Source organism: Xenopus tropicalis, chromosome 4 (assembly GCF_000004195.4).
Source record: "Xenopus tropicalis strain Nigerian chromosome 4, UCB_Xtro_10.0, whole genome shotgun sequence".
Lineage (NCBI taxonomy): Eukaryota > Metazoa > Chordata > Amphibia > Anura > Pipidae > Xenopus > Xenopus tropicalis.
In genome coordinates this window covers 142,767,312-142,790,457 of record NC_030680.2, presented here as the reverse complement: position 1 = coordinate 142,790,457, position 23,146 = coordinate 142,767,312, and the positions used below count along the sequence as shown (strand labels likewise).

The 23,146-nt window shown below is 40.0% G+C and overlaps 1 pseudogene; it reads left to right on the top strand.

Annotated features, from left to right (window-relative positions):
• Positions 1-19,374, top strand: part of LOC116410517 — a 46,358-nt pseudogene extending 26,984 nt beyond the window's left edge.
• Positions 19,375-23,146: the final 3,772 nt, after the last annotated feature.

Below are 23,146 nucleotides of genomic sequence, written 5' to 3'. Positions count from 1 at the left end.
AATAGTTGAAGGAATCAATACCGCTTCCGTTCTGGTGGACTGCGACTGCCAGAAGGTGCATCAATAATAAAACAGAATTTTATTTATAAAGAAATTTGATTTATAAATAATTAAGGCCGAATGGTCTGATTTACAGGAGAATTAATGAAAACGTGGCTAGGTCACGGCAAATATACCCCGTCATTTCGACATAGAACGGATTGATGATTCTCGCTGATTTGCCGATCGCTCTAGTGGTTGATGAAGGTACCTGTTAACCCTGAAAAGCAATGTTGGACGGGTATAGGACCTGCTATCCAGAATGCTTGGGACCAAGGGTATTCTGGATAAGGTGTCTTTCCATAATTTGGATCTCCATACCTTAAGTCTACTAAAAAATCAATTAAACATTAATTAAACCCAATAGGATTGTTCTGCCCCCAATAAGGGGTAATTATATCTTAGTTGGGATCAAGTACAGGTACTGTTTTATTATTACAGAGAAAAGGGAATCATTTAACCATGAAATAAACCCAATAGGGCTGTTCTGCCCCAATAAGGGGTAATTATATCTTAGTTGGGATCAAGTACAGGTACTGTTTTATTATTACAGAGAAAAGGGAATCATTTAACCATTAAATAAACCCAATAGGGCTGTTCTGCCCCAATAAGGGGTAATTATATCTTAGTTGGGATCAAGTACAGGTACTGTTTTATTATTACAGAGAAAAGGGAATCATTTAACCATGAAATAAACCCAATAGGGCTGTTCTGCCCCCAATAAGGGGTAATTATATCTTAGTTGGGATCAAGTACAGGTACTGTTTTATTATTACAGAGAAAAGGGAATCATTTAACCATTAAATAAACCCAATAGGGCTGTTCTGCCCCAATAAGGGGTAATTATATCTTAGTTGGGATCAAGTACAGGTACTGTTTTATTATTACAGAGAAAAGGGAATCATTTAACCATGAAATAAACCCAATAGGGCTGTTCTGCCCCCAATAAGGGGTAATTATATCTTAGTTGGGATCAAGTACAGGTACTGTTTTATTATTACAGAGAAAAGGGAATCATTTAACTATTAAATAAACCCAATAGGGCTGTTCTGCCCCAATAAGGGGTAATTATATCTTAGTTGGGATCAAGTACAGGTACTGTTTTATTATTACAGAGAAAAAGGAATCATTTAACCATTAAAAAAACCCAATAGTACCGTGCCTGATTTTTCAGTAGACTTAAGGTATAAAGATCCAAATTATGGATCCAGAAAACCCCATTCCCAAGCATTTTGGATAACAGGTCCTATACCTGTAATGCAAAAACATTCATCCACATTACTAAGTTACCATCTCAAATGGATGAACTAGTTTAGTACCTGGAAGGAGAATGCATCAAGAGTAGTGATGGGCAAAATGTTTCACCAGGCATGGATTTGCGAGCGAATTCCCGCGTTTCGCCAAACAGATGAAAAAATTTGCCACGGAAAAATTCACCGCACGTCCAATTTTTGTACGTGTAACATTTTAGCCGTTTTGCGAATTTCCGCCGTTTCGTGAATCTTTTGAAAGATTCGAGAATTTATTGGCGAAGCAAAACGGGACAGAATCGCTCATCACTAATCAAGAGCCATTAAACTTGCAGAAATAGGGTAACCATGCCTTTAAGCGCCCTCCCCTCCAGCAAGGAAACAGTTCATGTCACTGACGGAAAGCGAACTTGTAATTACGAAGGTTTCTAACACAAAAACACTTGAACGTAATTCAATTTCCACCGATGAAATTCAGATTGCAATTATGAAGCCGCTCTTTCCCTGCACTTCAAAGACATGTTTCTAATTAAATGATTACTTTCTTCTGCTCTGCCAATAAGAAACAAAAATATCCGAATGAAGTTCCCCGAGAACGTCGCAGTCAACGAGACCCGCGCTTTAGACTCGGCGAACGAACGGAAGGGGATCGTTTCAGCCAAACAGCAACTATGTTGATTTGTTGCTCTAAGACACATCGAGTCAACTACTCCGTGGAAGGAATTTATCAGACTTCTCGGAGAGTTTATTGCCGTCATAAACCATAATGCCATTTTTAAGATGCCGCATCATTTTATGGGAGCTTATCAATCCATTATGCCGCGGTAATGTGCCCGTAAATTTGCAAAAATTTCTCCAAAAATGACAGCAGTTTGTTTAAAATGGGTGAAAACGCTCGGCGATGGATGATGTCACTTTCACTGTCAATATCATTAAAATTATGGAAACGGTAGTTAAATATGGTGTTGGTTTCCGTTACTGCAAATGATGGGTGTAAAAGTGGAGCTATTATCCCATGCTGTCCCTTTTATAACCATTCCAATTGGTATTTATTTCTATGCACTTAATGAGTGCAAATATTTAGTTTTTGTATCGTGTATATACAGGTATGGGATCCCTTATCTGGAAACCCATTATCCAGAAAGCCCCAAATTACCGAAAGCCTGTCTCCCATAGACTCCATTTTACTCAAATAATTCAGAATTTTAAAACTGATTTCCTTTTTCTCTATAGTAATTAAACAGTACTGTGTAATTGATCCCAACTAAGATATAATTACCCCTTATTGGGGGCAGAACAGCCCTATTGGGTTTATTTAATGGTTAAATGATTCCCTTTTCTCTGTAATAATAAAACAGTACCTGTACTTGATCCCAACTAAGATATAATTACCCCTTATTGGGGGCAAATTAAACCCATTGGGTTAAATTAATGTTTAAATAATTTTTTCCATAGTCTTGTGGTTTGGATATCCAAAGATCCCTTATCTGGAAAACCCAAGGTCCCGAGCATTCTGGATAATAGGTCCCATACCTGTACATGTTTTCCCCTCTTGCCTTTTCATGTACATTTACATTTAGTGGAACTCACATTTTTTCAGTGACTGAACCCTTTGATAAAAATGAGCCCATTTTTATTCATCACCATATGTTTTTTCTTTTATTTTTGAATCGTCGGGCTTACCTCAGCGGAAGGTTTCCAAGCGCAGTGACACTGGCAGCAACAAATGCTGTAATAATGTAATGTCAGGGCTTGGGAAGCATCTGCTCCGTTACACCATGCCTGGAGAATGCACTCTAGAGCGGAATTACCGACTATAGATTTTATAGAGCAAATGATGACTTGTTAATAAAAGATACCGCATACACATCTTAAAACAATAGTGTGTGTTTTATCCTTCTCTCTCTTCCCTCTGGCTTCTGGTTGGCTCTGCTCTCCCGGCCACTAGGGATGTAGCGAACCTCCAAAAAAAAGTTCGCGGACGCTTTCGCGAACTTACGCCAAAAAGCGCGAATATTCGCAAACTTTGCGAACCCCATAGACTTCAATGGGAAGGCAAACTTTAAAAACTAGAAAAGCCATTTCTGGCCAGTTGTTTAAAGGGTGCCACAACCTGGACAGTGACATGCAGGAGGGGGATCAAGGGCAAAAATGTCTCTGAAAAATACTTTGTTGACACAGCCTTGCGTAAAACCACAAAGGCAGCTGGCAGACCTAGCGGAAATACGCAGCGTTTTTTGCTATTTCGCACTATTAGCACCATGGAAACGGGATTTGCTTACACCAGTACTAGGCTAAAAAAACGTCATGTGTGGCTTGTGTGGCGTTTTTAGGCCGAGAAAAAACGCAGAGAAAAAACGCACCGGAAAAAAAACACGGCGAACCCAAATTGCGAACATACGGGGAAAGTTCGCGAACTTCTGAACACCCGATGTTCGTGCGAATTACAGTTCGCTACATCTCAACCGCCCACCAGTCAGAACTACAGCCATGAAGCTGCAGTTGTGATTGTCTACTTCTCTGCTCTACATGAATCCCAGTGACCTAACCATAGACACAGTAGCTTCGTTACCATCAGGGGCCCCAACCTATTTTACCCCTTTTTTACCCATTCCTGACCAATAATTAGTGATGAGTAGTGATGGGTGAAATGTTTCACCAGGCATGGATTCGCAGCAAATTTCTGCGATTGTTTTGTGCAATGGATTAAAAAATTTGCCACGCGTCCAAAAATTGTCGCAAGAATAGTCGTAGGTGTCAAAAGAATAGTCGTGGGATTCAAAATTGTATTGTCGCAATGAGTACGAAAGTTTTGGATTCATTCAAGCTTTGGTATGGTGACTTCCCTTGGGCCGGGTTGGAGCTGCAGAGTGCCATTGAGCCCTATGGGAGACTTTCCTTGGGCCGGGTTGGGGCTGCAGAGTGCCATTGAGCCCTATGGGAGGCTTTCCTTGGGCCGGGTTGGAGCTGCAGAGTGCCATTGAGCCCTATGGAAGACTTTCCTTGGGCCGGGTTGGAGCTGCAGAGTGCCATTGAGCCCTATGGGAGGCTTTCCTTGGGCCGGGTTGGAGCTGCAGAGTGCCATTGAGCCCTATGGGAGACTTTCCTTGGGCCGGGTTAGAGCTGCAGAGTGCCATTGAGCCCTATGGGAGACTTTCCTTGGGCCGGGTTAGAGCTGCAGAGTGCCATTGAGCCCTATGGGAGACTTTCCTTGGGCCGGGTTGGAGCTGCAGAGTGCCATTGAGCCCTATGGGAGGCTTTCCTTGGGCCGGGTTGGAGCTGCAGAGTGCCATTGAGCCCTATGGGAGGCTTCCAAAATCATGCACTGAAGGATCAAAGTCAGAAAGGTTTTTGCGCCGTTTACGATAGTTCGGATACTAAAATTTTTTGACTTGCGGAACGCCAATAAGATATTATTGTGACTATTATGATTGTTTCTTAAGCATTTTCTTGACACTTTTGATCATCAGAAATTATTGTATCTAATCCCAATTTTTCCCATTTCGGGATTTGAACTCGTACTTTGATGAATCAGCCCCTTAGAGTTACTAGAGGAGGAGTAAAGGAGACAGCACCTTTGCAGGAGATAGGGGGTACAAGAAACAATGAATTTTGGGTTAAATATCATTCAAACAAATGTACAAGTTGTGTAATCAACTCCAGTGTTTGAAGAACTTTAAAGAGATGGAAACAAAGACCCAAGAGCACATTTATGATTGACAGCTTTTATTATTTAACAATGTTGCTCAGGGGGAAAAAAAAACTCAACTAACGAGATATTTTTGCCCAAAACCCCCAGTGAGTTCCTTAACTCAAACAGAGTTTCCTTTTTGATTTCTCTAGCCCGAAGGCTCGATTAGTCATCTGCCCCCCAGTTCCATTGAGTCATGTGATTACACTTTGGGGCTGTGTATTTCAAGACCCCAATGGATTCCCTCTATACAGTCAACATTGAACAACTACAATCATTTCACAACAGTCAACAAAAAAAGTCTGAAAAATTTGTGAAACGGTTAAAATTTCACAAAGTTGTTGTAGTCAATGGCCAACATTTTTTTAAGCTCTACTTACTAACTGTTGTCTCCTAACTAGTGATAAGTGAATCTGTCCTGTTTCGCTTCACCGAAAAATTTGCGAATCTTTCAAAAGATTCGTGAAACGGCGAAAATGTAGAGCATTAAAAAATTTTGTCGCCCGCAACAAATTTTTTGATGTGCGACTATTATTTTGACACCACAACTATTTATTTTGACGCTAGACAATTTATTCTGACGCCACGACTATTTATTTTGACACCGCAACTATTTTTTTGACGCCCACAACAATTTTTGGATGTTGTCTTGATGAGCGAATCTGTCCCGTTTTGCTTCGGCAAAAAATTTGTGAATCTTTCAAAAGATTCGCGAAACGGCAAAAATGTTGTGCGACTAATTTTTTAACATGCGACTATTATTTTGACCCCGCGACTATTTATTTTGACGCTGCGACTATTCTATTGACACGCGACTATTTATTTTGACGCCGCGACTATTCTATTGACGTGCAACTATTTATTTTGACGCTGCGACTATTCTATTGACGCGCAACTATTTATTTTGACGCCGCAACTATTCTATTGACGCGCGACTATTTATTTTGACGCCGCGACTATTCTATTGACGCGCGACTATTTATTTTGACGCCACGACTATTCTATTGACGCGCGACTATTTATCTTGACGCCGCGACTATTCTATTGACGCCGCGACTATTCTATTGACGCGCGACTATTCTTTCAAGTCATGATTCAAGATATTCCATTCCCTTGCTTTTTTTGGTTGCAGTTTTTAATAAATGACAGTTGTGCTTTTTAAAAAGTGAGTTTAGTGGTGGTAGAAAAAAATAACTAAAGGGCACATTTACTAAAATTCTTTTTTTTTCTGGCTTTGAAAGTCGTATAAACGCGACATGGTATAAATTCAAATTAAACTTGATCGTTGCTGTATTTATAAAATGTCACGATAATGCTTGAATCGTTCGTACAAAAATTTCGAGTTTACATTCGAAAATCCTGAATCGAAAAATTTGAGTTCACTAAACATTAATAAATCACAAATTATCGGCGTTGTTTTCTAAAAGCTCAAATTCTTTGGGGAACAATAACAACAAAATTGAGTTCTGGCGAAAACCCATTCATAAATCTCGAAATTATCTGGAAGTAGTGATGAGCAAATTTTTTCGCCAGGCATGGATTTCCAGCGAATTTCCGCATTTCGCCATTGGCAAATTGTTTTGCGAAACTTCCGTGAAAATTTGGCCTGCGTAAAAAAATTTAGGGTGTGGCCACGTAAAAAAGGGGTGCGGTCACATCAAAGTGGGAGTGGTCGTGTAAAAGAAGGGCACGGGCACACCAAAAAAGGGCGTGGTCGCATAAAAAAAACGCGAGCGACAAAAATAAACATAGGCGACCAAAAAAGACACAGGCGACAAAAAAAAAAAAACACGAGACAAATGCGTTTCGTGAATTTTTCCCTGTTTTGCGAATCTTCCTACCATTTAGTGAATTTTATGGGGAAGCAGAACGGGACAAATTTGCTCATCACTATCTAGAAGTAAGAAAGAATCCCACTTTATCTCAAAATTGCTTAGTAAATGTGTCCCCAAAATGACACAAATCCGAATTTTTATAAATGGGCCCCAAATGTCCTTTAATATGTTCTTTTTTCCTAAATAACAAACGACTTAGATTGTAAGCTCTATGGGGCAGGGACCTCCTTCCTACTGTGTCTCATACCACATGGCACTTACTCCCTAGGGCACATTTACAAAAGCACGAATGCTCAAGCAGTCATGCAAACGCTCCGAGCGTATTTTTTTGGGGCGTCCGCACGACTTTTTCGTACGGCGCACGACTTTTTCGGACATTTGCACGAAAAAATCGGAAAGGTTTAACCGCTGTTTACAATTGTTCGTTACGAAAATTTCGTGACTTTCGGATTGCCAATACGATATTATTGTGACTAATACGATTTTTTCGTAAGCATTTTCGTGATATTTGCGATCTTCCGAAATTTTCGTTTCCAATACGATTTTTTCCCATCCGGGATTCGGATTCGTGGATTAGTAAATGTGCCCCCCTGTGTATTTATACTTATTTATTGTATTTATTATAACACTTGCCCTCCCTGTGTGTAATTGTGTATATTGTAAGACTGTACAGCGCTGCGTATCCTTGTGGCGCTTTATAAATAAAGTTATACATACAAACATACGAGACAACGAACGCCGCTTTTAAAAACAAACAAACCCTTAGCCTGATTGTTAGGGAATCTGATTTACATATCGTTCCGTTTATTTGTGCAAATAAAGTAAACGAGATGGAATTTAGGAAAATTCATCAGCGCTCTTCCCCTATTTGGTGGCAAAGCGACATATGGCGGGAGAATACGCACGCCCAGAGACAGACCCAACGCGGGAGCAAGAGGGAAGCCAAGCGAATAGCTTCTCATGAGCCGCTGCTGGAAATTCTACATTGTTTTTATGTGCATTATCTTTGCCGGAGCATTAGACGACTGTACATATATCTGAGCGGTTATGAGATGTCTGGCGGAGCTGTGCCGGCGAATTTATTAAAGCAGAGACTAATAACCAAAGGTTTGCATCTCCATGTTTCTGCAAGTAGAGCAGCTTTTCATTTTTATTCATTTATTACTTTCCTCGTGCAAACACAAGACGACTGATAAAAGATAGAAGCGGTTGGGAGAAGCGAGGCGCGTGTTTTTTAACAGTTTGGGGAGATATTTTTTTTTAAAGGAGCCTGTGTTCCTGGCAGCCAACGTGTCGGACCGATAGCCAGGCTGGTTGGACTGTGGGATCAATGGCCCTTGGGAAATGGACAGTCCCAATCTGAGGATCAGTAACTAGAATGGAAGCAAATAATGCACAATGCTTTCATTGGTTCTTCCCCATGGAATTGGCATGCTTCCTTTTGGGTTGTGCTCTGCAATAGTGATGGGCGAAATAATTGGGCAGGCTAGGTTTCGCCTGTGTTCCTGGCAGCCAACATGTCGGACCGATAGCCGGGCTGGTTGGACTGCGGGATCAATGGTCCTTGGGAAATGAACAGTCCCAATCTGAGGATCAGTAACTAGAATAGAAGCAAATAATGCACAATGCTTTCATTGGTTCTTCCCCATGGAATTGGCATGCTTCCTTTTGGGTTGTGCTCTGCAATAGTGATGGGCAAAATAATTCGGCAGGCTAGGTTTCGCCTGTGTTCCTGGCAGCCAACATGTCGAACCAATAGCCAGGCTGGTTGGACTGCGGGATCAATGGCCCTTGGGAAATTAACAGTCCCAATCTGAGGATCAGTAACTAGAATAGAAGCAAATAATGCACAATGCTTTCATTGGTTCTGCCCCATGGAATTGGCATGCTTCCTTCTGGGTTGTGCTCTGCAATAGTGATGGGCGAAATTATTCGGCAGGCTAGATTTGCGGTGAACTTCCACGTTTTGGCATTGGCGTATTATTTCACGAAACAGGCAACAAAATTTGCAGCGTGACCAAAAATTGTCACCCCAGCGTAAAAAAAAAAATGTTGCTCACGCGGAAATTCGTCGCAAATCCATGCCTGCCGAATTATTTCGCCCATCCCTATTGCAGAGCACAACCCAAAAGGAAGCATACCAATTCCATGGGGAAGAACAAATGAAAGCATTGTGCATTGTTTGCAGCAAAACAATGGCATGCACGTCAAAAAATGTGTGCAAGGCAACTTTTTTTTGACGCACGACATTTGCGCCGTTTCGCAGATCTTTCAAAAATGTGCGCGGTCGCGGTCAAATCGGCGCGGCAACAAAAAAAGCCGTGGGTGACAAAAAAAAAAGACAAGGGAGACAAAAAAGTGTTTTCTGGATTTTTTGCCATTTTGCTAATTTTTTGCCAAAATCTTTTGAAAGATTCACAAATTTTCCGGCGAAACGGTAGAGATTAGCTCATCACTACTCTGCAATAATCACATGATTCCAGGGTGCCTATTTGTCAAGCTGTGTAAAGTGTGGTGCATTTACGACAGTGCAGTGTGCAAAGTGCAATTTAACAACCCACAATTCAGCGATTTTTTACCCCTCTTATACAGGATTAGGGATGAGCGAATCTGGTCCATTTCACAGAAAAATTTGCGGAAGACAGCTACCGCGCAACTTTTTTTGACACAATCACAACTTTTTTGACGCAACCGCGTATTTGATGCAACCGCAACTTTTTCCTCACGGCAAATTTTGTGAAATTTTGCGATGGAAAAAAATCTGCCAATGCCGAAACATGGAATTTTACTGCTAATCCACTCTTGGCAAAAAATGTCACTCATCACTATACAGCATCATTACACCGCAGTGTTGTGTTTGCAACCCTATGAGGAGCATTTACTAAATGTAGTTTTTTTCACGATTCTTAATTATTGAGCAACAATATGATTTTGTCGTGGAGAAAAAATGCATTTTTTGCCATTTATTATGTGCCAAAACTGCAACAAATCCGAAAGAAAAAAATAAACCACCTAAAAGCTGTCAAGGTCATGTGTAAGTCAATGGCAGGTGTATTTTTTTACAGCTGGAAGTTCTTTCCTTACTTTGTGGTTTTAGATGTTTTTGGGTTTTTTTTATGCTTTTATTTCTGCAACAATGCAAAATATTCAAGTTTTCTTTTTTTTTGTTCTTGCTTTTTTTTAAAATGCTGCTTTAATAAATCACTTGGCAATTGAAGGTTTAGAGAAAATAAGTCTAGTCATGGTTTCAAAAACCTCTAAAACCACAAAAATCAGAATGTTAATAAATCAGCCCCTAAGTTTATAGGAATGTGAATTGCGGCATTTCTGCATTATTATGGTGTAGAAATGTGATTCACTGGGCACAACACCTATTGGACCAGCCCACAAAGGCTCAATAGAGAGTTCCATCAATTGGTGCACAGGTGTGCCATTCAGAAGAAGAGACAGGAGAGATGCATTAGAGCCAAGTAGCGATGAGCGAATTTTTTTGCCAAGCATGGATTTGCTATAGAATTCCGCATTTCGCCATTGGTGAATGTTTTCGCGAAACAAGCGAAAAATTTACCATGACAAAACTTCGCCAAGTGAGAAAAAAATTGTGATTGTGTAAAAAAAAAAAAAAGTCGCAGTCACGTATAATAAATCGCAGCTGTGTAAAAAAGTCACGGTCACGTCAAAAAAAATTTTGCAAACTTTTCGACCTTTCCTGAATATTTCAGCAGTTTCACTATTTTTTTTGGCAAACGGGACAGGTTTCCAAGCAACAACTAGAGGGAAGTGCAAGGAACGTCACTGGGCACAAATACTTTTGCTGTGTGAAAATCAAGTTGCCAGATTTTTGCCCCACTGCACTTGCGGCTACATTCGTAAATGAACCTTACAAGTCCAATGGGCTCAAAAAAGTTGCGCAGTAAAAAAAGTTGCAATGAAAAAATGCCCGTTGACTGAGTTTTGCAGCTTTTATCTGTTTCGCTAATTTTTCGGCAAAGCAAAACGGGACAGACGCTCATCACTAATTCTCATTAGTTCATAAAATCTGGTGTATTTGTCAAGCTGTTGATGTTTTATAGCAGTGATCCCCAACCAGTGGCTCGGGGGTAGCATGTTGCTCACCAACCCCTTGGGTGTTGCTCCCAGTGCCCCCAAACCAGTTATTTTTGAATTCCTGACTTGGGGGCAAGTTTTGGATGAATAAAAACAAGATTTCCTACCAAATAAAGCCCCCTGTAAGCTGATAGGGTGCATAGAGGCCCCTAATAGCCAATCACAGTCCTTATTTGGCTCCTCCATGAACTTTTATGGTGCTTGTGTTGCTCTCCAAGTCTTTTTATATTTGACTGTGGCTCACGAGTAAGGAAGGTTGGGGATCCCTGCTTTATATATATATATACACCATTTAGTTTTTATACCAATTTTCTGGTGTAAATAATTTTCCCCACGGCTAAGATAAAATTTAAGAATCATACTTAAAGGGCCAGTAACACCAAAGACACAAAATGGCTTCATACACAGAAACATATTGTACAATGGCAGAGCACTTAGAAGAAATGAGTCTCGGCAGAAAACACATTCACTTGAATCCTTTTTATTGATTAAATTGACAAAATGTTTAACAGTCTTTGGCAAAAATTGACAAAACATTTAGAAAAGGATGTGAATTAGGGACGTGTGAATGAGCAGATAAGTGATTGGTGTAAGAGGGGGACAGACTCCGTCAGTGTATTTTTCTTCCTTGTTTTTTTGAAGGAACAATTTGACATTTGGCCAGTTACCGAAGCGCTTCAAATGCTGCAGAACTACATCTCCCACCGTCACTGCCTAAGAGAAGCAAAATGCCCCTCCTACCCTCATGTGTAAATACAAACTATGCAGATTTCCCAAGCCTCAAGTTGTCTTGCGTTGTATAATCTAATGAACAATAGTGATGGATTTGCAATGAAATTCCATATTTCGCCATTGGCAATTTTTTTTTTTTTGAAACTGTGGCAAATATTTGCGTCAAAAAAATCACTAAGACAAAAAAGTCACCAAGACCAAAATGTCACCAAGACCAAAACGTCACCAAGACCAAAAAGTCACCAAAACCAAAAAGTCACTAAGACCGAAATGTCACAAAGACCAAAAAGTCACCAAGACAAAAAAGTCACCAAGACCAAAAAGTCACCACGACAAAAAAGTCACCACGACAAAAAAGTCACCAAGACCAAAAAGTCACTAAGACCGAAATGTCATCAAGACCAAAAAGTCAACAAGACTAAAAATTCACCAAGACCAAAAAGTCACCAAGACAAAAAAGTCATGAAGACCAAAAAGTCACTAAGACCGAAATGTCACCAAGACCAAAAAGTCACCAAGACCTAAAAGTCACTAAGACCGAAATGTCATCAAGACCAAAAAGTCACCAAGACAAAAAATTAACCAAGACCAAAAAGTCCCCAAGACCAAAAAGTCACCACGACAAAAAAGTCACCAAGACCAAAAAGTCACTAAGACCGAAATGTCATCAAGACAAAAAAGTCACCAAGACAAAATATTCACCAAGACCAAAAAGTCACCACGACAAAAAAGTCACCATGACCAAAAAGTCACTAAGACCGAAATGTCATCAAGACCAAAAAGTCACCAAGACAAAAAATTCACCAAGACCAAAAAGTCACCAAGACAAAAAAGTCACCAAGACCAAAAAGTCACTAAGACCGAAATGTCATCAAGACCAAAAAGTCACCAAGACAAAAAATTCACCAAGACCAAAAAGTCACCAAGACCAAAAAGTCACCAAGACCAAAACGTCACCAAGACCAAAAAGTCACCAAAACCAAAAAGTCACTAAGACCGAAATGTCACAAAGACCAAAAAGTCACCAAGACAAAAAAGTCACCAAGACCAAAAAGTCACCACGACAAAAAAGTCACCACGACAAAAAAGTCACCAAGACCAAAAAGTCACTAAGACCGAAATGTCATCAAGACCAAAAAGTCAACAAGATTAAAAATTCACCAAGACCAAAAAGTCACCAAGACAAAAAAGTCATGAAGACCAAAAAGTCACTAAGACCGAAATGTCACCAAGACCAAAAAGTCACCAAGACCTAAAAGTCACTAAGACCGAAATGTCATCAAGACCAAAAAGTCACCAAGACAAAAAATTAACCAAGACCAAAAAGTCACCACGACAAAAAAGTCACCAAGACCAAAAAGTCACTAAGACCAAAATGTCATCAAGACAAAAAGGTCACCAAGACAAAATATTCACCAAGACCAAAAAGTCACCACGACAAAAAAGTCACCATGACCAAAAAGTCACTAAGACCGAAATGTCATCAAGACCAAAAAGTCACCAAGACAAAAAATTCACCAAGACCAAAAAGTCACCAAGACAAAAAAGTCACCAAGACCAAAAAGTCACTAAGACCGAAATGTCATCAAGACCAAAAAGTCACCAAGACAAAAAATTCACCAAGACCAAAAAGTCACCAGGACAAAAGAATCACCAAGACTAAAATGTCACCAAGACCAAAAAGTCACTATAAAAAAAAAATGCCCATTGACGTGAATGCATTTGGAGTAGAACAAATGTACTTTTACAAAAAATTGGTTCATAAAAAATGTTGCCGTGTAAAAATTGTTGCATGGGAAAAAGCTGCCTATTGAGTTGCAAAGTGAAATGGGACAGATTCGCTCATCACCAATGAACAATGTTCACACCTTGATGTTGAGTTGTTCTCCAATAAAAAAATATGGTTCAAATGCCAATTATTATCGAAGCTTAATATGGGGATATCGGTGAGCTGGCTGATCCTGTCCAATGGGAAACTCCAGTATATTACATTCAAAAAGATCAGTTTGTACTTTTTATATATTTTTTCCTTGTAGTCATTACAGGTATGGGATCCTTTATTCGGAAACCCGTTATCCAGAAAACTCCGAATTATGGAAAGCCTGTCTCCCATAGACTCCATTTTAATCAAATAATTTAGAATTTTAAAACTGATATCCTTTTTCTCTGTAATAATAAAACAGTACCTGTACTTGATCCCAACTAAGATATAATTACCCCTTATTGGGGGCAGAACAGCCCTATTGGGTTTATTTAATGGTTAAATGATTCCCTTTTCTCTGTAATAATAAAACAGTACCTGTACTTGATCCCAACTAAGATATAATTACCCCTTATTGGGGGCAGAACAGCCCTATTGGGTTTATTTAATGGTTAAATGATTCCCTTTTCTCTGTAATAATAAAACAGTACCTGTACTTGATCCCAACTAAGATATAATTACCCCTTATTGGGGGCAGAACAGCCCTATTGGGTTTATTTAATGGTTAAATGATTCCCTTTTCTCTGTAATAATAAAATAGTACCTGTACTTGATCCCAACTAAGATATAATTACCCCTTATTGGGGGCAGAACAGCCCTATTAGGTTTATTTAATGGTTAAATGATTCCCTTTTCTCTGTAATAATAAAACAGTACCTGTACTTGATCCCAACTAAGATATAATTACCCCTTATTGGGGGCAGAACAGCCCTATTGGGTTTAATTAATAGTTTATTGATTTTTTAGTAGACTTAAGGTATGGAGATCCAAATTATGGAAAGACCCCTTATCCGGAATACCCTTGGTCCCGAGCATTCTGAATAACAGGTCCTATACCTGTACCGAACGTTTCATTATTGCTTCGCCCAACCATTTACCTCCAACCAAGTGGCACATCAGTCAGTCTATGTATAAGGATATAAACTAATGAGTCAATTATAGCAGAGAGAGAGGGATAACCCACTTACACCAGGCAGCACCGGTCATTTGCCGTATCCCATTTCTATTACCAGTATGTGCAAATGTCACAACAGACACTTAACGTGACAGCAGCTTGTATTTCCATGCTAGAATCCATTAAAGCCCTAAAAGATCACACTAACTATTACATATCATCCAAAGAATTCCCCTAGAGCATTATACATTATGGTGATTAATAAGATAATCCCCACGAAGGAGAAGGAAGCATTATAAAGCGTATAATGTGTGAAAAAAGAATACAGGTATTGGATCCGTTATCCAGAATGCTCAGGACCAAGGGTATTCTGGATAAGGGTCTTTCCGTAATTTGGATCTCCATACCTTAAGTCTACTAAAAAATAAAAAAAAACATTAATTAAACCCAATAGGATTGTTTTGTATCCAATAAGGATTATTTATATCTTAGTTGGGATCAAGTACAGGTACTGTTTTATTATTACAGAGAAAAGGGAATCATTTAACCATTAAATAAACCCAATAGGGCTGTTCTGCCCCAATAAGGGGTAATTATATCTTAGTTGGGATCAAGTACAGGTACTGTTTTATTATTACAGAGAAAAGGGAATCATTTAACCATGAAATAAACCCAATAGGGCTGTTCTGCCCCCAATAAGGGGTAATTATATCTTAGTTGGGATCAAGTACAGGTACTGTTGTATTATTACAGAGAAAAGGGAATCATTTAACCATTAAATAAACCCAATAGGGCTTTTCTGCCCCCAATAAGGGGTAATTATATCTTAGTTGGGATCAAGTACAGGTACTGTTTTATTATTACAGAGAAAAGGGAATCATTTAACCATGAAATAAACCCAATAGGGCTGTTCTGCCCCCAATAAGGGGTAATTATATAAAAATATATTTCACAGTCAACCATATACATTCCATGATAAAAGAAATACCAAAATGTTCTCTGCTAAACAGGAAATCCTAATTGGTGATTAATAAGCAAATTGATGTCCTTCCCTTGCCCGTTCATTTATTACTATTCTAGATCATGGCCCACAAAAGAGACATATCCAGTTCAAATCAAAATGCCAACTTTTAATGGAATATCAAGTAAAATATAGAATGAACATTAGTTGACTTGAAATATTCATCAGTTCGGTCAGAATCAAATCTTTAAGTTTCTTTTTATCCTGATCTCGTTAGAACATTTAGCCCCCTGAAAAGAACAACAAGGAGATACAGAATCAGCCTGGTAAGGAACCAATCACAATGAAAAACACAACTATAAAACACAACTATAAAAGAGCGTTACATCTTGTTAAAGACAAGGGGAACTTGGCAGAAGAATCTCATTGACTGGATTTCTTTTTTTTTTTCCGAAGACGTAATTCCAATAGTGCGTTTGATAAAACTATTTGCTCGCAGAGGGAAGCGCGGGTGCCAAAACATAATGGCTTTCTCTGACCACAGAATGACATTTTAATGAATTCATTTCCATACCATTACAAGAAAGTTATAGCTCCAGCTAAAGGTTTCTGTAATGTAACAGAAAGTTTGGTGGATACAACACAACCACATAGAGCCCAGAGCAGAGAGATCAGGCAGAAGGATAAATAAAACCTAGGTAAATGGATAGACTGCAATGTAGACTGATAGAGTAGATAAAGATTAGACAGAGAGTAGACAAAGAGATAACCAGAGAGATAAGACTATACCTGTAGATAAAATAGATTTACTACTAAAGGTGCCCATACACGGGGCCAATTGTAACTGCCGATATCAGTCCCTTAGACCGATTCAGCAGCTTATCGGCCCGTGTAGGGGCAGAAACAACGGCCTTACGCGACCGATATCTGGCCTGATATTGGGCAGATATTGATCGGGCAGGTTAAAAGATTCAGTCGGCTCATTGATCCGGTCCCCGAACCGACTGCCCCATTGCCGCCATTATTAAGATATAATTACCCCTTATTGGGGCAGAACAGCCCTATTGGGTTTATTTCATGGTTAAATGATTCCCTTTTCTCTGTAATAATAAAACAGTACCTGTACTTGATCCCAACTAAGATATAATTACCCCTTATTGGGGGCAGAACAGCCCTATTGGGTTTATTTCATGGTTAAATGATTCCCTTTTCTCTGTAATAATAAAACAGTACCTGTACTTGATCCCAACTAAGATATAATTACCCCTTATTGGGGGCAGAACAGCCCTATTGGGTTTATTTAATGGTTAAATGATTCCCTTTTCTCTGTAATAATAAAACAGTACCTGTACTTGATCCCAACAAAGATATAATTACCCCTTATTGGGGGCAGAACAGCCCTATTGGGTTTATTTAATGGTTAAATGATTCCCTTTTCTCTGTAATAATAAAACAGTACCTGTACTTGATCCCAACTAAGATATAATTACCCCTTATTGGGGGCAGAACAGCCCTATTGGGTTTATTTCATGGTTAAATGATTCCCTTTTCTCTGTAATAATAAAACAGTACCTGTACTTGATCCCAACAAAGATATAACTAATCCTTATCGGAGGCAAAACAATCCTATTGGGTTTAATTAATATATAAATGAGTAGACAAAGTATGATGATCCAAATGACAGAAACACTGCTAAACTCCAGGTCCTGAGCATTCTGGATAACAGATACCATACCTGTAAAAGAGGACCTCATTCTCTAGAGGTGATTTTATAGACCCAAGTGGGTGCAGATGGAACACTAAAGGTGGCCATACACCTTCAGATCTGGTCACTTGGCGATGTTGCCAAGCGAGTTGATCTTCTCCCGATATCCCCACCTATGGGTGCCGATATCGGGAGAATCCAGGCCCTGGGGCCAAACGATCGAATTATAACGACGGGTATAGGCAAAGTCGGTTCAACCAGATTTTTTAACCTGCCTGATCGATATCTGGCCGATTTCAGGCCTGATATCACTCGGGCAGGCCCATCGTTAGTGCCCATACACGGGTCGATAAGCTGACGAATCTGTCTAAGGGACCAATATTGGCAGCTAGAATCGGCCCGTGTATGGGGGCCTTAACACGTTTTCCTTGACTACTATATTTGATCATGAAGCATAAGAACGTTTGGAAAGAAGACACCTAGTGATCTGAACAATCATTATATCTGATAAAGAGAACATAGACTACAAAGGAAAAGCTTTCTGAGTGTTGCTCTAATGCCTGGAGTCTCAGCCAGTCAGACATCTGTATAAAGGATATGTTCTGTAGGTAGCTTGTCCCTCCAAGCTATGTGTACGGTGGATAAAGTCATCATTTACTGCAATGTAAACAGTGACATAAAAAAGCTTGTGTAAACAGAAATACATTGAAAATAAAGGCCATTATAGCTGAATTTACTGTACTGTGATACTCTGATGTGTTTGTTTCATTATTTTAGTTACCTCTATTTAGCGAGTGCCAAAATATCTCGCAGGCTGCTGAGAAGCGAGGAACAAACAGAGATTTAGCAAGAGGAGGGGTAGGGGAGCCCATGAAAGCGAGGGATTACAATAGCACAGAATGGAGACAATGGCAGTGCATAATATGAGCAGGCAGCAGTATGGGGAGATTGTGCTAATGCAATACTGAGCTGAATGCCAGACTGGTCACAACAAACATCAAGAATATGATAGGCTTAATGATGGAGTCGAGTGTGGCTCCAACAATATACACGTCTGAAGCTGACCGTACATTATACGGGTCACTCATTCGCCAAGATCGGGTGAGATTGGGTTAGCTCGATCGTTTGGCCCTAGGGCCATTTCCATGACGAAGATCGATGCGGTCCCAGATCTGAATAATAAATCAAACCTAAGGCTGCCATACACAGGCCGATTCTAGCTGCCGATATCCATCCCTTAGACCAATTCGGCAGCTTACCGGCCCGTGTATGGGAACTAATAACGGGCGTGCCTGACCAACATCTGGCCTGAAATCGGCCAGATATTGATTGGGCAGGTTTAAAAATTTAGTCGGGGCTAAACGCGGGCGATGTGTGACGATCAGATCCAATTCCGCCTGGCGGCGACGTTTCCCAGGAGAGTTTGCTCCTACACGGCCCATTCGCCAGGAAACCCAAATGGATCAGAACGGCCTTCTCCCCATCTCAGCTGCTCAGGCTGGAGAGGGCATTTGAGAAGAACCATTATGTGGTGGGGGCTGAACGGAAACAGTTGGCCAGCAGCCTCAGTCTGTCTGAGACCCAGGTGAAGGTTTGGTTCCAGAACAGAAGGACAAAATACAAAAGGCAGAAGTTGGAAGAGGAAGGTCCAGATTCTGATCAGAAGAAAAAAGGTTCTCATCACATCAACCGGTGGCGATTGGCCACCAAACAGCCCAATGGGGAAGACATTGATGTTACCTCCAATGACTAGTAGGGTCACGTGTGAGAGTCAATGTAGGGATCAGACTGGAAACAAACTCCCAAGGAACTCACTGATACCGAATCGGAACAGTCTTGCTCAGACACCAAGGAGGACTATTAGAGACCTGCTAACACCTAGGCCCAGGGGCAGCAGGATTAACCCGCAGGAGGAGCAACACGCACACTTGTTCTATGAAGGACGGAGGTGGACTGGTCCACCCAATGGCTGATCTCTCTCATGAACTTTTGTCAGCCACAAGCCGTCTATCAGCAACTGGTCGAAACAAAATGTCTCACCTGTCCTCTGTCTTTTTTTCGGCTTTTTTTTTTTTCCCTTTTTGCTAATTTTTAATTTATTTTCTTTTCCTAATATAAAAAAGTAGCTATTACCAATTTAGTGCTTAAATGTGTGTTAATAAATATCATATGGATACAAAAATTTAGTCGGATCGGGGACCACATTGGCTCGTTGATGTGGTTCCCAAACCGACTGTAATTGGAATTGTGGGATTGGGAGGAGGCAGGCTGAGGACAGGCGACTACTGTTACATTTTATTTGAGTCACAAAATAGTCAGCCGGACCAGCAGGGGAACAGGGGGTGGGGCTTATGAAATTGTTCCAAACCACACACCCATACATGTGTCCCATTCCGGCAGTTCACCTGAGGAGTATATATGAACAACGATAACTCCGAGATGAAAACTAATTGGAATTATGTCCGTGTGTAATACCCCCTTTCCCTGCTGTTTAATCTTCGGAGTAGGATTTAACTCTTTCATTCCAGGCAATGAGCACTTTCACTGTAGAGCTTTAGGGCTGGAAATTAGATTTCGGGGATTAAACCTTCTCAGCGCAGAATGTCAGCACTTTATAAATAATACCAAACAAAAACAATGTATAATTTAACAGCAAGCATGAGCGGCGGAGGAAAGATGATAGATGACGGGAGCTGCTTGAGATAACGGTTCTTTATGCAGCCGGAACTCACTTCTGTAGATTTATTTACAAACCTTGTCAGGATTCCTGCCTTATTCTCCAGCCTTTCACTTGAAGCACTTCAGCTTGTTTCCTATGTCTCCCAAACATTGTATACAGATCAGTAGCTGAATTCTAACTCCGCTGCTTACGGGGGTCAGTTGGCCGATCGGCCTCCCAGTCTGTTGGGTGTATGTCAGTTTTGGCCGCTTTGTAGCTGATATGCTGCCCTTGCTTTTACCCGCACCTTTCACACCATACAAAGGGAAAAGAAGCTTTTTATTTTTTAGATGATTTTATACAGACTTGTTGGCTTCATAATGTTTGGTGACTCTCCCTTGGCTCTCACATAACACTATAAATAACTCTCTATTAGTCTTGCTAATGGGGACCCCTGGCAACTCCTCACTACTCAGCATAGAAACTAGAGTATTTTCTTTGATACGGTATTCTTATCATCTCTGGCCACATATTGAATACAGGTATGGGATCCCTTATCCGGAAACCCATCATCCAGAAAGCCTGTCTCCCATAGACTCCATTTTAATCAAATAATATAGAATTTTAAAACTGATTTCCTTTTTCTCTGTAATAATAAAACAGTACCTGTACTTGATCCCAACTAAGATATAATTACCCCTTATTGGGGGCAGAACAGCCCTATTGGGTTTATTTAATGGTTAAATGATTCCCTTTTCTCTGTAATAATAAAACAGTACCTGTACTTGATCCCAACTAAGATATAATTACCCCTTATTGGGGGCAGAACAGTCCTATTGGGTTTATTTAATGGTTAAATGATTCCCTTTTCTCTGTAATAATAAAACAGTACCTGTACTTGATCCCAACTAAGATATAATTACCCCTTATTGGGGCAGAACAGCCCTATTGGGTTTATTTAATGGTTAAATGATTCCCTTTTCTCTGTAATAATAAAACAGTACCTGTACTTGATCCCAACTAAGATATAATTACCCCTTATTGGGGGCAGAACAGCCCTATTGGGTTTATTTAATGGTTAAATGATTCCCTTTTCTCTGTAATAATAAAACAGTACCTGTACTTGATCCCAACTAAGATATAATTACCCCTTATTGGGGCAGAACAGCCCTATTGGGTTTATTTAATGGTTAAATGATTCCCTTTTCTCTGTAATAATAAAACAGTACCTGTACTTGATCCCAACTAAGATATAATTACCCCTTATTGGGGGCAGAACAGCCCTATTGGGTTTATTTAATGTTTTATTGATATTATTTAGACTTAAGGTATGGAGATCCAAATTACGGAAAGACCCCTTATCCGGAATACCCTTGGTCCCAAGCATTATGGATAACGGGTCCTATACCTGTATCAGATTTAGTGACGAGCTCATTTTTTTTTCAGGCGTGGATCCACAGCACAATTCCGCATTTCTCCATCTGCAATTTTTTTTCTCAAAACTGCAGCAAAAATTCACCAAAAAAAAAAATTCAAGACAAGAAAAGTCGACAAGACAAAAAAGTGGCTCTGAAAAAAAGCGCCCGTTGACTTCGACTATGGAATTTTGGATAATGGCAATATGTAAGATAGTGTCACAATTTGTTTATTTGCACTGTCGCAACTGCACATTCAATTACTGCGTTACCCTATATCCTTATAATATAAAGTAGGGGTACATTATCGCTTATATGGGATACTCAGAGTTCCCTGTATAACTCAGCCTGCAGCCTTGTGCCTTTATATGGGCACAGAACCCCTCAGTGACTGCTAATATCCTTATCATTTACAGTAGGGGGTACATTATCCCTTATAATACATGAGTGATACTCAGAGTTCCCTGTATAACTCAGCCTGCAGCCTTGTGCCTTTATATGGGCACAGAACCCCTCAGTGACTGCTAATATCCTTATCATTTACAGTAGGGGGTACATTATCCCTTATAATACATGAGTGATACTCAGAGTTCCCTGTATAACTCAGCCTGCAGCCTTGTGCCTTTATATGGGCACAGAAACCCTCAGTGACTGCTAGTATCCTTATCATTTACAGTAGGGGGTACATTATCCCTTATAATACATGAGTGATACTCAGAGTTCCCTGTATAACTCAGCCTGCAGCCTTGTGCCTTTATATGGGCACAGAACCCTTCAGTGACTGCTAATATCCTTATCATTTACAGTAGGGGGTACATTATCCCTTATAATACATGAGTGATACTCAGAGTTCCCTGTATAACTCAGCCTGCAGCCTTGTGCCTTTATATGGGCACAGAACCCCTCAGTGACTGCTAATATCCTTATCATTTACAGTAGGGGGTACATTATCCCTTATAATACATGAGTGATACTCAGAGTTCCCTGTATAACTCAGCCTGCAGCCTTGTGCCTTTATATGGGGGGCACAGAACCCCTCAGTGACTGCTAATATCCTTATCATTTACATCCCTTATAAAGTATGAGTGATACTTATCATTGAAAGATGATAGATAGATAGATAGATAGATAGATAGATAGATAGATAGATAGATAGATACATAAAAAAAATAGACATGTGCAATTTTTTTCTTGAACACATCATTCCTGCTGAATACATAAAGGGTGATAAGTAGCAGTCCCTGTGATGTGTCTGTTTTTTTCTGCTTGAGAAACATCTGGTGATTCATCACAGCAGTGAGATTCCATAAAAGCCTGACTTAAACCCCAGCATTATATTGCTTGTAGCACAAAAGACAGATAAGTTCATAAAATTTAAACAGAAACACACACACACACACTGTATCTCTTGTCTCACACCCACATATACACAATGCACAGAAAGCATTTGCCTGACTGATAAGAAGATGTATAAATGTGAATGAAAAAAGATAGTAAAGCCCACCCACTGAGCTCCAGGAATCCCCCTACCCACACATTCGTTATTTAAGATAGAACATTCAGGAGAACGTTATTACATTAATGGTCCCTCTCAAAGCTCTGTGAACCTAGAGCCATCACTTTTCTCCTGGGCATCGGAATCAATGTTTGAGTCCTGCCAACATTAGCCTTATGTCCCCACCTGGACTGGAAAATTTGAAGTTAGTTACCCTGACCGGGAGTACATTGAGCAAAGTGATAGTTGCTTTTTGAAAATGCCTTTTTGGGTTTGATAAAAACTTGATACATTAAATCATGTAATTTCTATACCATAAGTTAAAATAGCACACCTTCAGAGCTGTCTTTAGGGTCTTCACACAGAGGGAGGCAATTCCCA